Source organism: Pecten maximus, chromosome 18 (assembly GCF_902652985.1).
Source record: "Pecten maximus chromosome 18, xPecMax1.1, whole genome shotgun sequence".
Lineage (NCBI taxonomy): Eukaryota > Metazoa > Mollusca > Bivalvia > Pectinida > Pectinidae > Pecten > Pecten maximus.
The window spans coordinates 25640864-25653201 of record NC_047032.1 but is presented as its reverse complement, the minus strand read 5'-3'; the positions used below and the strand labels follow the sequence as shown (position 1 = coordinate 25653201).

Below are 12338 nucleotides of genomic sequence, written 5' to 3'. Positions count from 1 at the left end.
GTGTAAACGTTTCTACTAGTACATCAAATCAAGTCAGTGACGGTGGAACCATCGGGCATATTAATCAGATTCGAACTGTCAGACCTCATACCGGGAACAAAAAAAGTTCCTAAAGATATTATAAAGACGACCATCAAACTCCATATACTTCGGAAGACCTCTGTATCTATTAAAACCCAATAGTGTAGGTGTTTTCTCTTCTCTAGTCGACATATGTCACGGAAATCTTAAACAACTCATCAGTCACAGTATACGGGCAAATATGGCGGTAGTATTATTTATCTAAAATTGGTAGATATAGCGGAAAAATAAGGTACATTTGTACAAGAAAAAGAAAAACGATACATTAACTTTAACCCATTGTAAAATTACTCATTTGTCGCTTAAAATGTCCCGCATAAAATCGTTAGACATGACCGTTTTACCGGTAAACACGTTCAGACATACAGCTGTAATTATAACGAGACAGTCCCGCATTTTTAATGTTGAATCACACGAAATCTGTTCACCACATGTTCCAACAATCACTATGTATATATACCCGTACATCGGAAAGTGGTAATATGAAGGCGGAGAAGGAAAGACAAAAGGTAGGATTTGCAAATATTTGTAAAATTCAATGCATTTACTTAACGTATGTATTTATTATCTCTTTCAAATCTGCTTAACCTTCCTGTGTGTCGTTCCCTTGCCACCTCCGAAATACCAATTTCCGGTGTACGTATACTCACGGTGATGACGTTATATGTTTTAACTAAGGTAACCAAACCCACCTATCCATTGTTCAGATGTGTCGAAAGGAGAGTTTCAACTGTTACCTGGGTAGCTAATTTAACTGAACAATGAAAATGACAATTGTGTTAATTCTCATCAATAGTACAGTGCAGAGAATATGAACATTAACAAATGGATAACAATGATACATGGTAAAACAGGATGGACAAATATATCTACCACAGGGACTTGGATAACAATGATACATGGTAAAACAGGATGGACAAATATATCTACCATAGGGACTTGGATAACAATGATACATGGTAAAACAGGATGGACAAATATATCTACCATAGGGACTTGGATAACAATGATACATGGTAAAACAGGATGGACAAATATATCTACCATAGGGACTTGGATAACAATGATACATGGTAAAACAGGATGGACAAATATATCTACCATAGGGGCTTGGCATGTGTATCTACCTTTGTTCCGTATATATACAAAATTGTATATTAACTCGACAGCAATCGGTGTCTCGATCTCTCGATCGGTCTTTTTGGCAGGACTACACGTATATGAACTGTTCGTGGCCTAAATGTCAGACTATCGAAACAGCCAAGATCAGCGCTCGTGGTCATATTTTTTCGCCATCCTAACACACTTTCTCGTGTAACCAAGAACAATCATTTTGCAATCGGACATCAACACAAAATGGAAGAAACAGCTCCGACCGAATAACCTGTTTCTCCGTATCTTTGCCAAAGTGACTGTGTACTTCGTTAACAAATAAAAAATCTTTGACAAAAAATACTCTTGCTATGCTTGGCAACGCCAGACACTAATCAGCTTCACATCTACTCTTATTGTACGGAGGCTGTACGAAATATGATAGACATTCAACTTCATTATCACAAAACGTTTGGCCAACTCAGATGTTCCTGCATATACGTCTACAATCAACATCAACCGAGCGTTTTAAACAGACGGGGAAACTAATTGTGTTACAATGTACCTGTTACTCTCATTGCAGTTGTTATACCGTCATGTTCAAAACGTATAATTCATGTTTTCAGAATGTGTGAGTGCAGTGATACACAGAGTTACCGCGCCTCGCCAGAACGACAAATGCTTACATGTGCACGCATTTCACACGAGATCTCTGACAACTTAAGACACGTGTCTGTATGCTACCATAGGGACGTGGCATCATACATTCTTAATGTTCATAAATATAGAGGATATCTAACAGTGTCTTCAGTAATACCAAATATAGTTCATGAGTGGGGCTAAGATTTTGATATACATTTGAATCATATGAATGCGCAGGGGTTAGATATTCTGTTAATTATAATTTTATAGCAAAATATACCAGGTCAGCTTTTAATGTTCCCCATTGTCGTTGAATTACACGTTTGTAAGCAGTGTTCTGATTGGTCAAATCAGGAAAAGGTGATATTCACTAGTGAAAAATATCACTTTTATAGAATGATTTTTTAATTTCCGATATTTCACTAGTAAAACTGTAACAAATATACATGTACATGTATCGTAGATACAAAGTCCTTGTGTGTGATACCAAACGTCCCTAACATGCGACGTCTCTGACAAAAGACGTGTCTTCAATACTACACGTGCATTACATACGAGACAAGTAAAGACACTGATCTATGATAACACACGTGCTCTACACATACGATATGACAACTTAAGACACATGTCTAAACAATTAAAGCATCCGCGCCTTGCACTTACCCAAGACGGAAGCACTTGACAACGTGTATTTCACGTGCATTACACGAGAAGTGTCGTGTCTATAAATAGATTCCGTATTGATGTAATGTTATAAAGTACCGTCAATAAGGCTGGAGTATCTGTTCGTGGAGATGGACTGTTAACACATTCAATTATGCTGGCAAGAAACATATATACACAGACCGATATTTCACCAGTCGCATATCAGCTCAGGTAAATAGTCGTGTACACGAGGTTTTAGTCCGTTTAGTATAACGATTACACTAAATCACTATAATATGGACAAGATGGCACGATTTGTCCCCTTTGATGTGAAAGCCCAAATCAAGGGTCCCTACAACAACGCCCGTTCAGTTTCGAGTCGATTGGGGAAACAAAATGGCCGACGTGAGGTCATCTTGGATTTAACAGTTGAAATTTTTAATCAATATTTCTCAGGAAGTTCTTGTTTGATTTTTCTTACATATGTAAAGTTTCCCCTTACTATCAAATGATTAAAAGGAAGAATGGAGATAAAGGATAAGTGCTGGCCATCCACTTACACGAGGGTTGAGATATCCCTGTCCACGGTACAGGCCCATGTTAGATTCTGTTATTCTCCCATACTTCACAGGGTTATCCGACGGTTGCTAGGGAAAAGATAAATCGATCTTACACAGGGTGGGCAAAGACAGCCGGCACGCGCTATATGACGCTGCTCACAATAACGTAACGTCATCACTTTACGTTGAGTAACCAAGTCGTAAATGATGGCGTCATACATTTTGACGCACATTCCAAGGAGCATTGAAGACGGCGCGAAGAAAAACTTTCGTAAAAACTTACGTTTGGTTGAAAGTATGTGAGAAAAATAATCAATAACGGGTCTGTTCCGCGAACAAAGATATCTCAACCCTCGTGTAAGAGTTTGGCTGGCCAGCACTCGGCAAGCCTCGTGCTGACAGGCCAAACTCTTACACTCGGGTTGAGATATCCCTGTCCACGGAACAGACCCGTGATAGATTATATTATTCTCTTACCCTGGACAAGGATATCCGCAATTTTACCGGGGTGAGATTTTCTTATCTCACCCTAGGGAAAAGACAAGCTGTACGTGCTCTTTTCAAGTTCTCAACAAGTGTATTTTGTCCCGTCAACAATACCATGACGTCACGGCAACAGTATAGTGACGTCACGTCGACAATCCAATCACGTCACGTCAACATTTCCTTGCATTGATGTAACGTCAATATTAGATACATAAGAGGGTAAACAGGGTAAGAGAAAAATAATCATGGAAGTGAGACAGAGGAATCTCAACCCTCGGCAAGCCTCGTGTTTGGTAACTTAATCATCTTCCCCTCGGGTTGAGATTCCCCTGTATCACCCCCAATGGGGTGAAAGATTATATTAGTCATCCCCTCGGATAGGACAGATAGCACGTGTTGCCAACATTACATTGACATCACGGTAACAATACGATGACGTCATGTCGACAACATAATTACGCCACTCGACAATTCAGATACGTCACGTCAACTTTGTGTTGCATTGATGCTAAATCAATGTAAGATATACCTATAAGGACAGACAGAGTAAGATATACCTATAAGGACAGACAGAGTAAGATATACCTATAAGGACAGACAGAGTAAGATATACCTATAAGGACAGACAGAGTAAGATTACAAGTTACACAACGAGTGGTTGTTGGATATGGAATTTTTCAAATTACAAAAGACATGAGCTTTAACTTTTAAAAGATTACTTACGAGTGTGAAATAAATTCCATATCGAAAAGTCACGAGTCGTGTTACCTGTTTCTGCCACAAAAATATCGGCTTGAATCAAAGGGAATCGTGTCGCGTATGCAAATAAGGTGACGGCCGGGACCCGGTGATGTGACATCATTCGATTATTGATGACGTCAATAACAATTGCAGCTCGGCTCAAAGTTCGAATTCTTGACCCGTCAAAAGACCGGAAGGATAATTATATTCCAACATACTGTCCAACAGTCGGCACATTTATACAATGGATTGAGAGTGAAATAACACAGCGTATTGAGGTGGGAAAGTATTTACACCTTGGGAGTGAGACAGGGGGATCCTAACCCCCGGGATATGATCGTAAGCTATCACATACTCGTTAACAACTACTCGTCATGGTAACTATCAAATTCGAATGTATGTTTTTTTTTAATTACATGTGTACACATACAAACAGACAGCATGGTTTCCCCTTAACCAGAAATGACCTTAGCTTTCCAAATTGTTCTCATCTTAAAAGACAGCAGGTTTTGACCTTTTCTGAGAAATGACCATGGCTATCCAAAGCACAAGTCGGGGGCCTTCTCATAAGTTTCTGGCCCAGGTGTAATACATATAACCAGACAGCAGGTTTGACCTTTACAGAAAACTGACCATGGGTATATATAAAACAGGAGGAGGAATGCTAAAACACCCACAGTGCACTCGAACTCACGGTCCCAAGTTCCAGTGTTGCTCGGGGGTCTTTTAAAGATACACGCATTTCATTCAGAAGATAATTAAATCATTATAATATAATCTGCACTTAAAAACATTAAATCATATTGTCAGCCCCTGAAGTCAATTAACCAAAATGTAGTAATTGAATAAAGCTAGGATTTCAGTATTTTTTTCATTAACTGCACATGTACAACAGCCTGGACTTTTCGACCCAGATCGACTCTCCCAAACAACAGGCACGTGTTTTCTGCATTCAAATTAGTTTCCATATTATGGAAGCTTCCAGAGTAACAGGTTGGAAATATAGCTACCTGTATAGTTAGTTACCGTGATTGTCGGGGCAGTAAGTACAATTTTACTTCTCGAGGTGCTGTCAAAGACGGAGCTATTCCTCGTTACAATGTTATCATCATGATCATGCACGTACCCTGCTGCGGCCGGTGTGTACTTAGTAAGGAGTCCTGATTCTCTTTATTACAAAAATGTTAAGAATGTATTCATCATAATTACAGCGTATATCTGAGCAGGTTTATTTTTAACATCACGCCCACAGAATGTAGCCTCGTACTAATGATATATCTAACATCGTAGCTTCATTATACCGGACACAGATAATCATTAACCTCGTTATACCGGACACAGAACACCAGTTACCTCGTTATACCGGACACAGACCACCAGTAACCTCGTTATAACGGACACAGACCACCAGTAACCTCGTTATACCGGACACAGAACACCAGTAACCTCGTTATACCGGACACAGAACACCAGTAACCTCGTTATACCGGACACAGAACACCAGTAATCTCGTTATACCGGACACAGAACACAAGTAACCTCGTTATACCGGACACAGAACACCAGTAACCTCGTTATACCGGACACTGAACACCAGTAACCTCGATATACCGGATACAGAACACCCGTAACATCGTTATACCGGACACAGATCACCAGTAACCTCGTTATAACGGACACATAACACCAGTAACCTCGTTATACCGGACACAGAACACCAGTACCCTCGTTATACCGGACACAAAACACCAGTAACATCGTTATACCGGACACAGAACACCAGTTACCTTGTTATACCGGATACAGACCACCAGTACCCTTGATATACCGGACACAGAACACCAGTAACCTCGTTATACCGGACACAGAACACCAGTAACCTCGTTATACCAGACACAGAACACCAGTAACACCGTTATACCGGACACTGAACACCAGTAACCTCGTTATACCGGACACATAACACCAGTAACCTCGTTATACCGGACACATAACACCAGTAACCTCGTTATACCGGACACAGAACACCAGTATACTCGTTATACCGGACACATAACACCAGTAACCTCGTTATACCGGACACATACCACCAGTAACCTCGTTATACCGGACACATACCACCAGTAACCTCGTTATACCGGACACATAACACCAGTAACCTCGTTATACCGAACACTGAACACCAGTAACCTCGTTATACAGGACACAGAACACCAGTAACCTCGTTATACCGGACACATAACACCAGTAACCTCGTTATACCGGACACAGAACACCAGTAACATCGTTATACCGGACACTGAACACCAGTAACCTCGTTATACCGGATACAGAACACCAGTTACCTCGTTATACAGGACACAGAACACCAGTAACCTCGATATACCGGACACAGATCACCAGTAACCTCGTTATACAGGACACAGAACACCAGTAACCTCGTTATACTGGACACAGAACACCAGTAACACCGTTATACCGGACACTGAACACCAGTAACCTCGTTATACCGGATACAGAACACCAGTAACCTCGTTATACCGGACACAGAACACCAGTAACCTCGTTATACCGGACACAGAACACCAGTAACATCGTTATACCGGACACAGAACACCAGTAACATCGTTATACCGGACACAGAACACCAGTAACATCGTTATACCGGACACAGAACACCAGTAACATCGTTATACCGGACACAGAACACCAGTAAAATCGTTATACCGGACACAGAACACCAGTAACATCGTTATACCGGACACAGAACACCATTAACCTCGTTATACCGGACACAGAACACCAGCAACCTCGTTATACCGGACACAGAACACCAGTAACATCGTTATACCGGACACAGAACACCATTAACCTCGTTATAACGGACACAGAACACCAGTAACCTCGTTATACCGGACACAGATCATCAATAACCCCGACTGCTCAATTACTGTGTGTTTTTGTTGTTGTTGTTGTTGTTGTTGTTTTTATCAAAAAGTACACAACCGAAAACCCTACACAGTGTACACAATGATTGGTTCATTAAAATATCCGGATATTTGAAAATGATATATGCAGATGCCTTGGAATCTTACAGATAACAAATAGGTTCACGTGCGTTTAACGTTGTAGCTTATTATTTCTCATGTAACAAATACACGTCATGGTGACTTCGTGATGTTCGCGGAATTTGTTATTAGAATATGAGTGTCCGAGGTTACAAGGTGTACCAACAACCAGCGAGAACATGTACTTCACTTCTATTCAAACGCATTGATAACGAGTTATATATCATGTTTCATCTATTTACAACTGGTGTATTGGACAGACCGAAACTTAATACCACAACAAGGGCCACATCGTGAAAACAAAATTAACAGAAGAAATCTGCTGTATAATACTGTCGTCCATCTAGATCTGCAGAAAATAAACTTAAAAACCGCAATATCATGTCCCTCGTATACAGGTACACTCCTATATAATAAATGACATTCGTTTTATATAATGTAAAAGCTCTATATAATGCCATGTTTAAAAACAAATATTTAAAAACACGATAAGATGATTTTCGCTTATTTATTTATTTATTTATTTATTTATGGCGTATCATGAAATTTGCAATTCCGGACACTGCCCACAGATAACATTTCGGACCGTGTCAGCGTCCAGTTGCTGGCCTTGGTGAGTCACTATGTCCAGTGACGATGTAATTATCAGGCTTGACCGGTCTGTTAATATGAGATCAAATTTAAACTGACCACAGGACAACAAACACTGTGACGTCATAGTACAGTCGGTACACGTGCACTCGTTCGAGATATCAAATATATGTCAATAAATTCTCCCTTATAGTAGAGATAAATACAACTATAATACTCGGGTAATATTGAACTAATGAACGAGTCCGAATTCATAATAAACGAGTCTAGGGCAAAAACATGTACCAAACAAAGAAACACACAAACAGTTAACGTAAATTGCATGAACATGATATCTAGTTTGCTTACAATGGTATTCTCATGTGGTGAATGTCTTCTATATACCGACAATATGCGAAATCATGACACTCTTGAATCTTAAGCGTGCCGTCATTTCAGAATCGTCAGAAATGGTTTCATGGTCATATAAACAAAACGCACATTGCTACTATTGACAAACTTGATTCACCCCAGATAGCCTTTATATCAGTTTGAAGGCAATAGGACCACAAGACCATTTTATAAAACATCCATTAGTCGTAATTACATTTTTCTATCAAAGTGTGACGTAGTTAGCCAGGGTCACATTTTTAGAGTCTGGTTTTATTTAGCCACAATGTAGACACGTTTAAATGTGTAACGCGAGGTACGAAATGATACAACTTAATGGCAGTTCTTAAACTTAGTTGAAATTGTATAAATATGTGATAGGTTATACTTTTAATATAACAATTATATGTCCATAACAATTATATCACAATTATATGTCTATAACAATTATATGTCTATAACAATTATATGTCTATAACAATTATTATGTCTATAACAGTTATAGTCTATAACAATTATATGTATATCACAATATCATTAATCTTCTAAAGAACATCTACTCATCTTATACAAACTTTTATAACTACAGTAATACCGTGGAATATATTTTATACGAATACTTTTTATTTCTTCGTGTTTACATACGAATAGCCAGAAACTATAGCAAAGATCACCGATCTTATTGTGACAGGTCGGACTTTCCAGGGACTTAACAGGCGGGCGTCATCAGAGGGAAAGAGAACAGAGTACCTAAATATGCCACTCAATTATTTAACCTATTATTATCAATATAAAAATAGTTCGACAATGGCATATGGTCCTATAACACGCACTGTCGTTGTTGACAAACTAACATGAGTCCCTGCCGAGCTGGACCAATGCGTGTCATAGGGCCATAATACTAATTGCTTTGCTAAAAATGCCACAATGGTCACTACCAGATTTAGGTGCGTTACAAAAAAAAACATCATTCTAAAAATAATCCTTTCCCTACGATCTACAACTACAAGGAAGGATCCTGGTGTACGATGTGAATTTCCTGTACCATCGGATCATTGGTTTTCATAGCCGTATAAACGTCGTGGGTACGTATATTCAGTGTGATAACATCCAATACCCATCATGTGTACAAGTTTTATGTCAGAATCCTCGTCTTAAAACCTTGGTGTTGATTTAAAATCGAGGTCGATTATCGTGTTTACATACATGAAATACACACATAAGTGTTTCTTAATCTAGACAACATTTGCTTCATCTACATCAGATAAATTGGACTTTATCATAACAAGCACATTTGGAATTGTCATACTGAACGGAGGAGTGATCCTGATACCAACAGAAAAAAACCCAATAAAGCTGGCATTGTAGGCCAACTGAGAACGCTTTTGTCAGCGGAATTGGTAAAAGGTAGCAAAGGGCAACTAAAGAGGTCGTTTATAATGCACAATATAGAGTGTACAAAGTAGGGTCAGTATGCCGTGAGGTCAGTATGGCGAGAGAGATCAGTATGGCGAGGGAGATCAAAGTATGGCGAGAGAGATCAGTATGGCGAGTGAGAGGTCAGTATGGCGAGGGAGATCAGAGTATGGCGAGAGAGGTCAGTATGGCGAGGGAGATCAGAGTATGGCGAGAGAGATCAGTATGGCGAGAGATCAGTATGGCGAGAGGTCAGTATGGCGATGGCGAGAAGTCAGTATGGCGAGTGAGATCAGTATGGCGAGTGAGATCAGTATGGCGAGTGAGAGGTCAGAATGGCGAGAGAGATCAGTATGGCGAGAGAGATCAGTATGGCGAGAGAGATCAGTATGGCGAGAGATAAGTATGGCGAGAGATCAGTATGGCGAGAGAGATCAGTATGGCGAGAGAGCTAGATCAGTATGGTGAGAGGTCAGTATATTGAGAGAGATCAGTATGGCGAGAGGTCAGTATGGCGAAAGATCAGTATGGCGAGAGGTCAGTATGGCGAGAGAGATAAGTATGGCGAGAGGTCAGTATACTGAGAGAGATCAGTATGGCGAGAGAGATCAGTATGGCGAGAGGTCAGTATGGCGAGAGAGATCAGTATGGCGAGAGGTCAGTATCGCGAGAGAGATCAGTATGGCGAGGGGTCAGTATGGCGAGAGGTCAGTATGGCGAGAGGTCAGTATAGCGAGAGGTAAGTATGGCGCGAGGTCAGTATGGCGAGAGAGATAAGTATGGCGAGAGGTCAGTATACTGAGAGAGATCAGTATGGCGAGAGAGATCAGTATGGCGAGAGGTCAGTATGGCGAGAGAGATCAGTATGGCGAGAGAGATCAGTATGGCGAGAGGTCAGTATGGCGAGAGAGATCAGTATGGCGAGAGGTCAGTATACTGAGAGAGATCAGTATGGCGAGGGGTCAGTATCGCGAGAGAGATCAGTATGGCGAGAGGTCAGTATAGCGAGAGGTAAGTACGGCGCGAGGTCAGTATGGCGAGAGAGATCAGTATGGCGAGAGAGATCAGAATGGCGAGAGATCAGTATATTGAGAGAGATCAGTATGGAGAGAGGTCAGTATGGCGAGAGGTAAGTATGGCGAGAGATCAGTATGGCGAGAAGTCAGTATGGCGAAAGAGATCAGTATGGCGAGAGAGATCAGTATGGCGAGAGAGATCAGTATGGCGAGAGGTCAGTATGGCGAGAGAGATCAGTATGGCGAAAGAGATCAGTATGGCGAGAGAGATCAGTATGGCGAGAGGTCAGTATGGCGTGAGGTCAGTGTGACTTAATTGAAAGACATGGTATATCCATTAGTACAATTATCATTCCATGTGTTATTGTAGATAAATACCTACCTGGTACACGTCCACTGGCGGTCAGACTAACTCTCCGATATTAACTCCACTGGAATACCACACTGAAATGAAAACCACAGAATTCTATATTCTCTTGTGTAAATACAGGGACTGGGCCGAGACTCCATAGTCGTCATTTAGATATCCGGAGTACTGAGGTTCACAAGTCACGATTGTTGTGTAAAAATCCAGTATCAGGTTGTGATTTTAAATAACTATAATCCAGTGTATGTGTAGTCCCTCTTATTCAGTAGGTTTAAGACTGAGCCCTAGGTGTCGGAGTATTTCTCTCCACTCGTTAGGTAGTGTTGACATCATATACTCCACGCGCTTTACTCAGTACTTATATAGATATATATATATTAATTAACGTGCTTGCGACATACGTCAACAGTATTTCTGTTCCAGTACGGGAAATCCGAGCCGCCTATTTCGTCTCCGACAACCTTATAACAATGCATTCATAACACAAGCTTTGTTTAATATTTACGTAGCCCCTGATCAACCGACCGTCACGGCTTTATACCCTTCGATCAAACCGCGAGGTCAGATAAATACAAACTAAATCACAGCAAACTGACGTACAGTTAATATTTACTAATTATATAAACATTTTGTGTCTCTTTCACGAAAAAGGTAATATAGAAAATGCTTTTTTATGCAATACAATGTTTAGTCAGCATGTCTGACCGACAACACTGTATTCGTTTTAAGATCGTTAATAAATAAGAAAAAAACACTGTTGTAAATGTTATTGTTTAATTTCAATTTTAAAGAACACAAAAATTTTGGTAAATTTGAATACTAGAGTTGACATATACAGAGACCTATATTTAGTATATAGGTCTCTGACATATATATATTAAGCACGCGAGTTTTTGGCCGAGGATAATTGCCGAGTCGACAATCATACCTAATCTGCCTATTTCTTAGTGGTCTAATAGGGTGCTTATGGGTATTATCAATAGCGATCCGTCACATGGCTGACCGGACGGTCCGCGCGGAGGACAACTATCACTCCAATTAAATTTACAAATTGTTTGTAAAACGGCTCGAGTGTGGCGGGAGACTTTATTAAGGTGTGAAGTATTTAGCTACTAACCTAACATGTACAGATTTAATCTACCCGAGATGTGTGGAAATATCTCAGCGTACATCAAGTGGGAGGTTTAGCACCGCTGTCACAACCTTTCAAATTGACGGTTTATGAAATAGTGTCAAAAACATAGAAGCGATTTGTGAGGGAATA

The 12338-nt window shown here is 40.2% G+C and overlaps 1 protein-coding gene across 1 annotated transcript in view; it reads right to left on the bottom strand.

The window, feature by feature from the left end:
- Positions 1–11166, bottom strand: part of LOC117316506 — a 29732-nt gene extending 18566 nt beyond the window's left edge. The window contains exon 1 of the mRNA XM_033871123.1: positions 11090–11166. The gene's annotated coding sequence lies outside the window, so the exon portion shown is untranslated. The remainder of the gene's footprint in view (positions 1–11089) is intronic.
- Between the last annotated feature and the right edge of the window lie 1172 nt (positions 11167–12338).